Source organism: Sceloporus occidentalis, unplaced genomic scaffold (assembly GCF_023333645.1).
Source record: "Sceloporus occidentalis isolate IW3139 unplaced genomic scaffold, rSceOcc1.0.p SCAF_10, whole genome shotgun sequence".
Taxonomy (NCBI): Eukaryota; Metazoa; Chordata; class Lepidosauria; order Squamata; family Phrynosomatidae; genus Sceloporus; species Sceloporus occidentalis.
The window spans coordinates 365,247-379,034 of NW_028316990.1; positions in this window are offsets into that span (position 1 = coordinate 365,247).

A 13,788-nucleotide genomic window follows, 5' to 3' on the forward strand; every position below is an offset into this window, starting at 1 on the left:
CTCAGCTTGAATCCAGAGAAAACGGAGGTACTTGTGATAGGTTCTCCTGGCCCGGGAATGGCGGTGGTTCCACCTGTCCTGAACGGGATCACGCTTCCTGTGAAGGACTCCGTGCGCAGTGTGGGGGTGCTCCTTGACTCGTCGCTCCACCTTACATCTCAGGTGGATGCAATGGTCAGGAGCACCTGTTATCAGCTTTGGCTTATCTGCCAGCTGCGCCCATACCTGGGCCAGAGGGACCTTGAAACGGTAGTACATGCTCTGGTAACCTCTCGATTGGATTTCTGCAATGCGCTCTATATGGGGCAACCCTTGTACCATACCCGGAAGCTACAAATGGTACAGAACATGGCAGCCAGACTGGTCACTGGTACATCCAGGGCCAGTCATATTACACCTGTACTTAAAGATCTGCACTGGCTGCCTATTCGCTTCCGGGCGCAATACAAGGTGTTGGTTATAACCTATAAAGCCCTACATGGCTTGGGCCCAGGATACCTAGAGGACCGCCTCTCCCCATACATTCCGCCCCGCACCCTCAGAACATCTGGGCAGCAGCTACTGAGGGTCCCAGGGGCTAGATTAGCCTCCACATCGAGGAGGTCGTTTACCATCATCGCCCCGACCCTCTGGAACACGCTGCCCATAGAGCTCCGCTCGGCCACCTCCCTGGCCCAATTCAGGAAGGAATTAAAGACCTTCCTGTTCCAGTTAGCATTCCCGGACACAAGTTCCAGTTAGTCCCCCCCCCCCCCCCCCGACAGCAGTGGCAAGCTGGCTAGAATGGGGTTTTAATTGTATTTTTATTATATTTGTATTTGTGATTGTTGAAATGCTGTGCACCGCCCTGATTGTAAGAAGGGCAGTATAAAAATAAAACTACAGTGGTGCCCCGGGTTACGAAATTAATTCGTTCCGCTGTCAATTTCGTAACCCGAAAGGCTTTCGCAAGCCGAATTCCCATAGGCGCTAATGGGGAAAAGCCGCGATTCCGTGTGAAATCGCGCCGAAAAGCACCAAAAGTTTTTTCGTAACCCAAAAAAACTTTCGTAACCCGGAACAATGTTTTCCAATGGGATTTTTTCGTATCCCGAAAATTTCGTAACCTGGGTATTTCGTATCCCGAGGTACCACTGTAGTATTATTATTATTATTATTATTATTATTATTCCCCCCCGATGGAACATCTCTTTCTAATTGCTTTACAAGTGTTGCAACAATTATTAAAATGCCATCTAATTCAAACTACTATTTTGAATTCTGGAGGATTATAAAACTACTAAAGCCCCTGATGATTCCAAGAGCAGTGGGTTACAGCCATGTAAAGTTTTAAAACAGAATACCTTGACAATAAAAGACAATATGGTATTTATCTACATTCTCACAGGTGCAAAATAAACAATGGAACAGACACGTTTTGTGTAGTCTTCATTTTGTCTTCTTTCATTCTTTGTTTTTAGTAATGGACATACTAAGAAATCCAGACTATTTGTCAGAAGTCCAGGGAGCTCCTGGTATCTTTTCTTGCTGTATTAAATCATTGAACTAGACGGAAGATTCCATAAGGAAACAGGCAGGTTGCTGAACTTGGGATGGGCAAGCGGAAGATTGCATTTTACAGGGCAACTGGCAGAGAAAGATATAAGGGAATTTTTGCTTCTCAGTGTGTACTGAGGGTCACCAAAGGGAGCTGGCTATTGGTATGTGTACAGGAATCTAGAAGAATAATGACAAATTTAACAAATAAATGTAAAAGTTTTCATCACTCTGGAGCTGTCTCTATTTGTCTTAAGGAAGTTGCTCCTCACTTGATTCATCCTCATGCCTCAGTAAAGGCAAACACTCTGCTGCAAGCCAAAAGGAGATGGTGGTTTGTTTTCATGTTTTTGTCAGTCTTGAAGAAAAATTGCCAACCTTCACAGATGTTTATTTAGCCAACATATCACTTCTCAGTCTTCTCTAAATGTATCCACCTTCTTCAACATTCATCATCGCGTTTGGTTTTCAGACCTTTTACCATCTTGGTCATCCCCCTTTGGACACATTCTAGCCTGTCAATATTAAACTTCATCTGTGATGCCTAAAACTGTCCCTTCATTTTGCTGCGCTTTGCTTTGCTTCGTTTCGCTTCCCTTCCCTTTAACCGTTCCCAAACAAAACTTTGCTACCATTTTTGACATATGGAGCAGAATCTTTGAAGGTTTATAATTCATCATAGCCTGAAATCCTAGCACTTGGCAGCAAGTTCCCAAGTTCTTCCTAAGATAGAACGATGTTGGCGCGGGCAAGTTGATTAATAATGCAGTGTTTCTCTATTTCCTCTTCATTTAATCTTGTCATTTCCCTGCTATTTCTGAGCCTCCTTTGCCAAGCCTCCCCTTAGCGAGGTTAAAGGTCTCTAAACTGAGGAGTGTATCTTATGGGTTTTTAAAAACACACCTTTTATTTTTTCCCTGCTGCCTGGATTGCAGAACAATCCTCAGCATCTGAATTTAGCTGCACAGACATAAAAGGCATCTTTTATCTCATGCTTCCTATTTTGCTTTCTCCGAATGTTACTAAACCCATAGAGGAGAAAGGATTTCTCTTTCCCTTTACAATTCTTCCCCCCCCCGCCCCGCCTTCTGTCACTTGCGCATGTGTTTTCAGGACCGTACAAGCACCATAACATTATATATGAAAGGAAGAAGATTAAAAGCAGACAGGGTTTGAGCTCTGAAATATAATCTTGCCTGGCAAAATCTCTGACTTGAGTTTATTAAAATTAATGCAGAGCCAGGGAAGCGAGGAGGAAGTAACCTTCCTGCTTGACACTTTCTCAGTGTCTAAGCAGAAAGGTTTTCAAACTCAAGATTTCGAGATCAAACGATATGGAACTACAATTCCTAAATTAATTGGTTGTGCATCACATTCTGAGATGCCACCTCCAGCTCTCACTTGTCTTTGAGTCAGGAGCTTCAAGTGGATGTGCATTTTCATGAGGACTAGAGCAATGCTTATTTCAAAATAACCTCTTTCAGGATTTGAAGAAAGCATGGGATGCTACCCAAGGAAGCAAATGCATTGAATGCCAATTAAACTCTGGATTCTTAAACATATCAATTTCTTGGAAGAAACCACATGAGCTTGGCACAGATCCATTGTAGACTACAGCTTGCAGAAATTCACAGTCAGCATGGCCACTGCTCATAGTGGCTGGGGGATTCTGGGAGTTGTCCTTTTTCATGCAGTGGCATCACTAGGGTTGGCATCACCCAGTGGTATAATTTACGGTGTCAGCCTCCTGCCCATACCACACCAGGCAGAATCCTTAGTAATGTTTTGTACTAATGTTGCTAATCACTTGGAATTCCTATATATGGCTGAATGTAATGACAATAACTCTGACATAAACTAGCAAGATTACAATTATCCATTTAAATTGCAATATCGTATGCACAGCCTAAAAGTACATTGGTATATAGGGTCATTTGGTAAAATGTAATACTTTCAGATAAAATGTTAAAAGAATATTTTATTTAAATTAAATTTTTAATTTTTAATTTAAAAACTTTATTTTTAAAAAACTGAGAGCTTTCTCCTCCCATTGAGCCTTGCCCCATTCACGCCATTTATTCTAATGAGCTCGAGGTTTTTAACGGGACATAGGCAAACACAACAGCCTGTTTCTGAGAAATGGCAGATGGTTGGAGTGGAGTGGTGTCAAACCTTTTTATTGGGAGCGTATTTTACATAAGATGTAACAAAATTTTGCTATGTTGTGAACATAACTTGGTTTCTGATTGTCTAGAAGATAATGGCATACGAGAGCTAAGCCCTCTTTCAACTAGACAGCCTTGGACAATGTTGTTCTGCTTTTTGATTCAATAGCGGATGCAAGGAATAGGAATGTGTGAAATTCTCATCCAAATACATTCTCTGTGACACAGAGTGAGGCGGGATACAGACCGCCCAAAAAGGGTGGTCTCCCGCCGCCCTGGTTTGCTCCACGAGGGAGCCGCAGCGGACAAACCGCGCGGCTCTGTCGCGGGGAAAAAGAACCTGCAAAAAGTGGGTTCTTCTTGCAACACCTGTGTGACACCGTAATGCGCCAATGGTGCACTTGCAGCGTCACAAAGGGGCCAGGCCGTGCAGACGCTAAGTGTCCGTCACGTCAAAATGGTGGCGCCCATGTAGATAGGGCGCCGCCATTTTGACGTGCGGAGTATGTCCTGGGGTTAGGGAGCATCTGAATGGTGCATGCTCCCTAACCCCAGAATCACCGCCGCCATGCTACAAAATGCAGGTATGTATCGCGCCTATGTGTCCTTTGGGTCATTCAGACCTCACACCATAGATGGGTGTTTTCAATGGCCCTGATAGGTACAAATTGTATCTAGAATTCTCAGGAGGCATTTCTTGATGGTCAAAGCTTTTCGACAGTGGAAGACACTTCCTTGGAGTGTAGTGGAGTCTCTTTCTTTGGAGGTCTTTAAACAGAGGCTGCATGGCTGACTGTCAGAGGTGCTTTGATTATATGTTCCTCCATAGAGGCCCTTGTGGTCTCTTCCAACTCTATGATCCTATGCTTCTATGCTGCAAAGACAGTACTCTTTTCTTTCCAAGATACTGCAAATGTTGTTAGACCTATTTATTTGCTCATGATCATACCCAGATCATCTGGAATAAAGAACAACATTTATCTTAAGCCTGATGCATAAGAGTACAATTTTATCTTATAAATGAAAATGCAAAGACAGGCCACAATATAAATGTAATAAAATTAAATAGCCTACCACTAGCAAATGCAATGAGAAACTACAGAACAGCTGTTGTGGTCTAATGATAGATAGATAGAGGTGCTCATTGTAGTACTCAATATGGGACAAGGAAGTAGCAATCTCGCTTTCTATTTTTTCTTTTAAATTGTAAAATAGAAATCAACATGTCTGCAATATTTTTTAGCAAATGCATTTTTTTAAAAAAATGTAAGATTGGTAAATCTTACAAAATGAACGTTTCTCCATAATGCAGCTCATGTATATGTGAAATCCCTTCTCTTTCCTGGAGGGACACAGTCCAAGGTATTTGGGATGCCCGAAGCTGCAAATTCAAATGGCAGCATGTACTTCCTTTGAAATAAAAACAGAAGTTTGTTAGCAACAAGAGTTGCCATCTTCTTCACGCAGTGGCCCTACCATTTTCTTCCTCTTCCTTTTGCTGAGGACATGCCCAAAAAAGCTCTTTTTATTGTTCTTAACTTCTCTAGCAAGCCTGAGCTATTCTGTGCTTTAGCTTTTCTGACTTTACCCCTATGCATTCTCTGTGTTTTGTGGCTCCTTAAACAAAAAGCTTCTGGAGAATCTGCTTTGACAGTGTGCCTTCTCCCTCACTGCACTGAAAGTAGATATGCTAAGGCTAAAGCAAAGCGTTTGGGGTCACGCCATACAGCAGGCTCCCTCTGACTGCAAGACAGAAAAGAAGAGCAACCTGACATGAACCTCCCCTTCTCCTCAGTCGCAACAAACTAGAGAGGACACTTTCCTCCCAGCTTGGCAGCCATGGTGAGAAAAACAGAACTGTAAAAAGCAGGACTTTAGCCTTAGTATATCTACTTTCAGTGCAGTGAGGGAGAAGGCACAGTGTCAAAGTAGATTCTCCAGAAGCTTTTTGTTTAAGGAGCCACAAAACACAGAGAATGCTTTATGCTTTTATGTACAGTGAAGATATATTTTGAATGGGGAAACACTTCTTTTCCAACAGCATTCTACTTTTCACTCGAAATGCACATTTGCTAGCTTTAAAAAAAACCTGCAAAGAGGAAAAAAGATATTCTGCCACCCACCCTCTTCATTTGAATTAGGATTAAAATTGATCTTATGCTGTCACTTACCTTTTATGTGTAGAGTCCATTTTCATGTACACAATCACTCAGAACACATTCAAACATATAAAGTAGAAGCAACCAGATTCACCCTGCTGCCAGTATTTTAAGGGACTCATGCTCTCCTCAAAGGACTATGTTCACAGTCTGGGGTGCTTCTTGATCCGTCGTTTCACATGAGAAATCAGGTGAATGCGACAATCAAGAGTGCCTGTTATCAGCTTCGGATGATACACCAACTGCGCCCTTTCCTGGAACCGGGAGACTTCGAAACTGTAGTACACGCAACAGTAACCTCAAGACTTGGTTTTTGCAATGCACTCTACATGGGACTACCCTTGTACCTAGTCCAGAAACTTCAACTGGTACAGAACATGGCAGCCAGGTTGATAACTGGATAGGGTTGCCATAACCCGGTTGCAACCGGGTTTTTCCCGGTTTTGGCGGCACCTGCCCGGTCACGGCACAGGTGCCGCCAAAAACTGGGAAAAGCCCGGTTGCAGCGGGGTTGCTAGGCAACCCTGGGGCCTCGCTGCCCTCCTCCTCCTCCACCGCGCATGGCCGCGTGGAGGAAAAGGAGGGCAGCGAGGCCTGGGGAGGAGGAGGCTGCAGGGAGGCGGCGCCTCTTGGGCGCAGCCGCGCCAACCTCCCCGCCTCCCTGCAGCCTCCTCATCTCCTTCCTGGTCCCTGTGGGGGCAGGAACAAGGCGAGGCCGCGGCGATCGCTGCCGGCCTGCTCCCCTCCTTCCTGGTCCCTGCGGTGGCCAAGAAGGAGACGAGGCCCCGATCCTGGCCTCCGATCGCGGCGAGGCCTGGGGCCCAGGCGGGGAGGGAAAGCCTCCTTAAGTGGAGGCTTTCCCTCGCCAATTGCTTGGCCTCCGCTCCCCGCCACGATCGCGAGGGAAAATGTAGGACATAATTTTCAAATGTAGGACACATTTTTGTGTGTCCTACATTTGAAAATTTTGTCCTACATTTTTCCCGGTTTGGAGGTCCGGCGCTATGGCAACCCTATAACTGGAACAACTAGAAGTGACCACATAACACCAATATTAAGTCACTCCACTGGCTGCCTATTAGTTTCTGGGTGCAGTACAAGGTATTGGTTATGACCTTTAAATCCCTACATGGCTTGGGCCCAACTTATCTAAGGGATCACCTTCTTCCATATAATCTGCCCCATGCACTCAGGTCCTCTGGGATGAATTTATGGCAGCCCTTAAAGACCAGACTGACTGTGACTTCCCAGAGGACATTCCCTGCAACCATTCCCAGCTGTCCAGGAAAGCAGCCAACGGACTGCTGATGAAAGCTTAGACCAGCTTGAAAAGCAAACAAATACAAGGGCTTTGCAGCTGCAAGAAAACAAGGCCAATATCCAATAGAGCAGAATCAGGGGGCAAGCCAAGGGGCCAGGATTCCAGTGTTCAGTGAGTCAGTTCCAGGGTCAAGGGTTCCAGGTCAATCCGTAGTCCAAGAGGCAAGGTAGCAGGCAACAAAGTCCAACTTTCTTTCTCCAGGGAATACAGATAGACTCTGACAAAGAAGCTTTGCGTCCTGCACCTGTTTAAATTGGCCCAGTTCCTAATCACAGCTGTTTAGTGATTGCTAAGTGTTTCTCATATAACCTCCTGGATCGACGGAGGCATGCCCTTTCTGTCCTTCTCTGGCTGAAGGTAGGTATGACTTCGTCCTGCTCCTCTATGAACTTTATCGCACTGCGTTCCTTCCACGCGTTCTGAGAACGGAACGGAAGGAGTAGGGATGAGTGCGGAACGAGTGGGGGACGGATTTTACCGCACGCATCCGTCCCTCATTCGTTCCGTTCCCCCTCTCTTCCGTTCTTAATCCGTTCCAGAGGGGGAAATTTTTGAGAACTGTTCTGAACAGTTCTCAAAAAGCGTCCCCTCTGGAACGGAAGGGGCAGGGAAGAGAGGGGGAACGGAACGAGTGAGGGACGGGTGTGTGTGGTAAAATCCGTCCCCCACTCGTTTCCGTTTCCTGCTGGGCCGGGCCGAGAACCCGGTGCGATAAACCTCAATGTCTCCCAGGCTTGGAATCTCTGCTGTGGGGAGGCTCTGCTGGAGCTGGCAGAACAGAGCTAGGGCCTGGCTCAGCCTCTTCCTCCAAGTCCTCCGAGTCCTCAGCCTGGCTGGCCATGATATCAGCCTGTGGAATAGCCTGCCAGATGACATCCATCAAATTACCAACTTAGACAGCTTCAAGAAAGCTGTCAAGACATCTTCCGGCAGGCCTTCCCGGAATAGTATGTGGCCAAAATGATCTACCCCACATCTCCTATGATTTTGCCCACCGTCTTTGATTTTAATGATTTTAATGTTTATGTAATTTTAATCCTTAACTGTTTCTTTCTTTTTTAAGGGTGGGGGGGATGTTGTGTATATATTGTTCAACTATTTTAATGACGTATGCCGCTTTGATTGTCTTAACAAACATTGGGATATAAATAAAAGTTTTGTGATTTTTATTATTATTAAGCTCAAGAGCAAAAGGCTCTGTGGGCCACTTTGAGTTTCTTGCTGGGAGAAAAGTAAGGCTTAAATTAAATAAGTAATAAAACTGAATAAATATTTTGAACTGCAATTCCCAGAGGCCCCCACCAGCATGAGATCCTGCATGAGTACACAACAAGAACAAATTAGATTTTAGCTTTTGATAACATACATTGGAATATGATTTGGGAGACCTTCAAAAGAATGGATATAGGAAACAGAATAACAGACTAGATTAAAGGTATACATGCAAATCAAGTTACTAGAATATTAATCAATGGGGAAAGAATGAAATAAATAATGATTAAAAAGGGACAAGGAAGGGATGCTCCTTATCTGCAGCACTCCCCTAAAAACACACATCAATATAACAGAAGCCTATGGAACCTGTTATGTACTTCAGACATAGATGTTACACAAGGGTGTGTGTGTGTGTGTGCGCGCGTGCACGCGTGTGTCTACGGATGTGTGTAACTGAGGCCTTAGGGGAGATACTGTTCAATATTCATCAAGCCAGCAGGGGCCATTGAGATAATGGTCTCCCTTGATGGTGCTGATTGTAAGAAGGCTGTTATGCTCTTTGCAATATTAAATTAATTGTGCCTACAAATGGGAGAAGTGATGTTATATAAGGATAATAGCAGGAGGCCTGTTACAAAACCCCTTGCCTTTCTTTTATGTCACTCTCTCTCTTTCTCACTCTTTCTATTTTGGCATAACATTAAATCCTTCTAAAGATGGAGAGGCTTTTAGAAAAGGTCTCCAGTGAGAGAAACTCTCGCTTGGAGATGTTCACGCTCAATATCAGCAAAGTAGTCCCAACAGTTCCTGCAGTGAAAGGACAGGCAGTAAAGAAGGAGAAATCTGCAGTTAAATCTAGCACTTGCTGTGACCCATGCGATATATAATTAATACATGGACTATAACTCCCACCATCCTTGACCATTATCTGTGCTGGGAGTTGAATGTTTCCAGAGTGCACTAGTTTACAGAAAGACTGGTTAAGAGATGAAATTCACAAAGAGAAGCATTATTTTATCAAGTGACTATTTACATTGTAAAACATAAATATATGTTTATTGTTTCAACTACCCACTTCTGGTTTGAGGGGTACCATCAGCATATCTCAGCCAGAATGCTGGTTTTGGATTACTTTGCCAACTACATAAAACGAGAATCCTATTGTTTTCTCTAAATCCCAATGGGTACAGCAGGTTATTGAGGAAGAGTAAAGTCTAGATTAAGTGGATCAGACAAATGACTAAGCCCATCCTTTCTATGAGGCTCATTCCTACTACAGAATTATAGTGGTTCCATCCTATGTAATCCTGGGCTTTGTAGTTTGGTGAGGCACTAGAACATTTTGGCTAAGATATGACACAAAAGGAGAAGGGAATAGTGGTGGGGAAGGGGATCAGGTCCAAGCAGTTCTTCTCTCCCTCTGAGGCCTGGACCAAGGCATATGGACTGGAGGGAAGGCTCTGCTTCTTAATCTAGTCCAGGCCTGATGGAACTGGGCCTGCATCTCTCCCTCCATGGCCTGATGGCACCAGATGGACTGGAGAGAGGGCTCTGCTTCTTAGCTCTCCCTTATGTATGTGGGTGTCCTTTTTGGGTACTACAGGAATTGGTATTCCTTTCTTCTCCACACAGCCCTAAAAGCCCCTCTCCCAACTTACTTTAATTTCATGAAAAAATTCTGTACATGGCCATTCAGTGCAAGCAGGAAGGTTCTGGTTACCATCCCAGCCTCCATAACCAGACACACAATGATTAAAAAGTGCTGAGACTCCTGGAGGACTCCTGTGATCATTGTGTGTCTGGCTATGGGAAGGGGATAACCAGATGCTTCTCTGATCCTGGCAGCATGCAGTGAAGCACAGAATGGCCATGTGAGGTGGCTTCATGAGAGAGGGCTGGTAGAGGGAGCTGAGGATAAAGGGGAAAGTGGGGAGAGAAACTGGGATATTTTAAAAGCAGATGAAATTAAAAAGCCTGATGGCCAAGAATTAATTGCCACTGTCCCTGCCAGATTGGGACACTTTACAAGTGTGCAATCTACTTGGAAGAGGCAATTGGTTTTAGGTCATATTAAACTGTTTAAAACTCTTATAGCCGTGTTAGTCTGTAGTATCAGTATGTAGAGATCTTGTAGCACATTTGAGACTAACTGAAAGAAAGAAGTTGGCAGCATGAGGAGCTTTCCTAGACTTGTCTACTTCTAAGAAGTAGGCAACATGAGCTTTTGTAGAATTTAGTCTGCTTGTAGATTTAAGCCTACAAAAGCTCATGCTGCCAACTTCCTTCTTTCAGGTAGTCTCAAAGGTGCTACAAGATCACATTTTGTTTAAAACTCTGTATTTATACACAACTCTGCAATTGGAGGCAGGATCTTCCTGGTGGGCCTGCTGCAGATACCTCTACCGCTTTAGAGCGCTCCAGTATTCAATGGGGGACAACAAGAGCTTGGCAATATGTACTTATTTCATCTGGGAAGCTTCTTTGCTGGACCAGAATGTTCTGTGTGTACTATCCTTGCAGCCAAAGAAGGTGCTGCAATATCCTAGATACCTTTTGCCAGGGAGTTTGTGAAGGATGTGATGCTCCTGATCAGCATGTTAAACCAACAAGGGAGCAAGGCAACTACGATTTTTCGAAAGGAGCCACTGTGGATGGTTGCTCCTCTCCTCCATTGTTTCTGTTTACTGTCTCGGTGGCAACATTTCTGCTGAACAGTTTCCAGGTTTAGAGGCACTTTACATTCAGGCCTTTGCTATGCAAGCCAGATGGAGGCAGAGCTGTTGCAATTACAGACAAGATTGACTATTAGAAAGAAGCCCTCCCCCAGCAATTGAATTAGGTTTGGTGCAACCATTAACATCGGCTGTGGCATTGCTTCCAAATTCCCTTCAAGATTAAATCTGAAATTTTGACATACCTAATTTGACATACCTAATTTGCAAGAGGAAAAAGGAAAAAGAAAGGAGATGATGACATTCCTAAAAATAGGCAATAGAAGGTCTTACGTGTTTAAAACAAACCCAGACAGCTAAGTCCTCCCCACCCGCCCCCAAAACTGGGCTCATAATCCACTACTTTCATTTGTCATTGGAAAAATATTTAAACACTCAAGGTGGTCAATCCTTCTTTTGGATTAATGTGAAACAATCCTCCATGTTGCATTTCAAAATTAATTATATAATTATAAAATTATACTATCAGGCAATCTCAGGGTCATTTTCTAATTCTTCCAGTTGAAAAGGGCTCAGGTAGCTGGCAGAACTTGGAAGTAATGATCTACTAGTGACTATAGTTCCTGTGGTTCTTTTGGGGCTTTGAGGCCGCATTCTGAAATAATTAATTCCTTATGTTTTGCCTGCACTTGTGGCTGGCATCTTCAGAGGGTGATGGCATGGAAGTGTGTGGACCCTTGTATGGGAGGGTGGTTTTATATTTTAATAGTTGAGTTACTTTGTGTGGTCTACTGCATTGAATAGTGCAGCCTGGATGTGTGACGGGGATTTTTGTCTATTGAAATGGTAATCCATTGTCTGTGGGGAATCCACTTGAGTCTGGGTGGTGTTAATTTGCTTGTCTTCAGTCCTGATTTTGGTGTTTTTCAGGACTTGTACCCAGACCTTGTTTACTTTCAGCGTTTCTTCTTTTCTGTTGAAGTAGTCCAGGTATTTGTGGATTTCAATGGCCTCCCTGTGCATTTTTGACTCTGTAGTTGTTGGCATGGTCTAGGATTTCAGTGTTTTCAAATAGCATTCTGTGCCTGGTTGGCTTATAATGTGTTCTGCTATATTAAGGAAGTCATGGACAGTCATGACTCTGGAAATTTCAAATCCTCGCTCAAGCATAAACACCCAGTGGGTAAACTTGGGCAAGTCCCACTCTCTCAGCCTCAGATGATGGCAATGGCAATCCCCTGCTGAAGATACCTGTCTAGAAAACCCTATGTAAGAGAGATCCTGTAGCACCTTTGAGACTAACTGAAAGAAATAAGCTGCCAACTTCTTTCTTTTAGTTAGTCTCAAATGTGCTACAAGACTAATATGGCTATATCCAAGAAAACCCTATGATAGTTTTGCCTTAATTTAAAAAAATTACTTGGAGGCACTCAGACAATGAAAATAATCCAGGATGAATCCGGGTTGAATTTTGTTCACATGCATCCTGAATGCATCCTATTAAGTTTGGGAAGTGGGAGCTGCCAACCCCCCCCCCCCCCGAATCCAGGATAATTGATATTGGGGGGTTTCCCAATTTTTTAAAAAAGATTCACATCATTGGCAGTGTGAATGACCAATGCAAATAGAGCTGAATAGACCTGGGATAAAACTCCGCATGCCTTGAATGTGTTCTGAATGCATTAACATCATTGCCTCCATCTTTATTTGAATGCTGCACATGTGAGCAACCAAATTTGCAGAGATGGGCATTAATGCAATTCCATTGTATGAATAACAAGCCCAGAATACATGAGTGAGATTATTCGCACCATTACCTTAAAAAAACAAAACAAAACACCAGTATCTGAATGACTCCAAAGTGTGCCCTCATACAAAAGAGGCAGTTTTCAGGGCTGGTGGAGGGAAGGCACAGCTGCAACAAAGGACAATTTGCACTCCATTGCTCATCTGTTGTATGACTATTACCAGCTTCCCCGCCTCCCCATCATCTCAGAACATCCTTAAAAATCCCAATTGACAAGGGACTTTAGGAAAAAGACAAAGGAAGCCCCTGTTTTCATTGTGATGAGGCTGTAGCCCCCACTCTCTTTTGCTAGGAACAATGTGTTATTTTGGAAACACTTTGATTTTTCCACAGTGCAAAGAAGCAGGTCGTAGTTGGGGGTAATTAGGCATTATGTACTACATAATTGCACAACTTGCAAAGAACTGTTTGTCCTTGTGAAGTGGAACATTCCCCCCCCCCAACGACCCAGCAATCCTGCATTTAAATACACGATTACTGCAAAATCCTCAACAACAAAGAAAGTGTTTTGAAAACCTAATTTTAAGGGCCATTTAATTTCACAAACGTGGCTTGATAACAACAGCTATCCAGGAGCTGGAAAAATAAAAACACTGGCTAGCTAATTCCCCCCCCCCCCCCCTGCACACAGACCAGCTACATCAAAGCCTGCTTTGAGGAATTCAGGTTGGACAGTTCTGTTTCCTCAGTAGATGCTTTTCATTTTGCAGGAGACTTTGGTTAACATATTCAATAAATTAAAGGACTCCCATTTTAAAGACCATTTTGCTTGGAGAAAAACTTTGTATGGAAGGAAGCGAGATGTTGGACCCAAGCCATGAAGGGCTTTAAAGGTCAAAACGAACACCTTGTACTGTGCCTGGAAACTAATAGGCAAAATAGAGATTTTCAGATGGGAGTAATGTGGTCACCT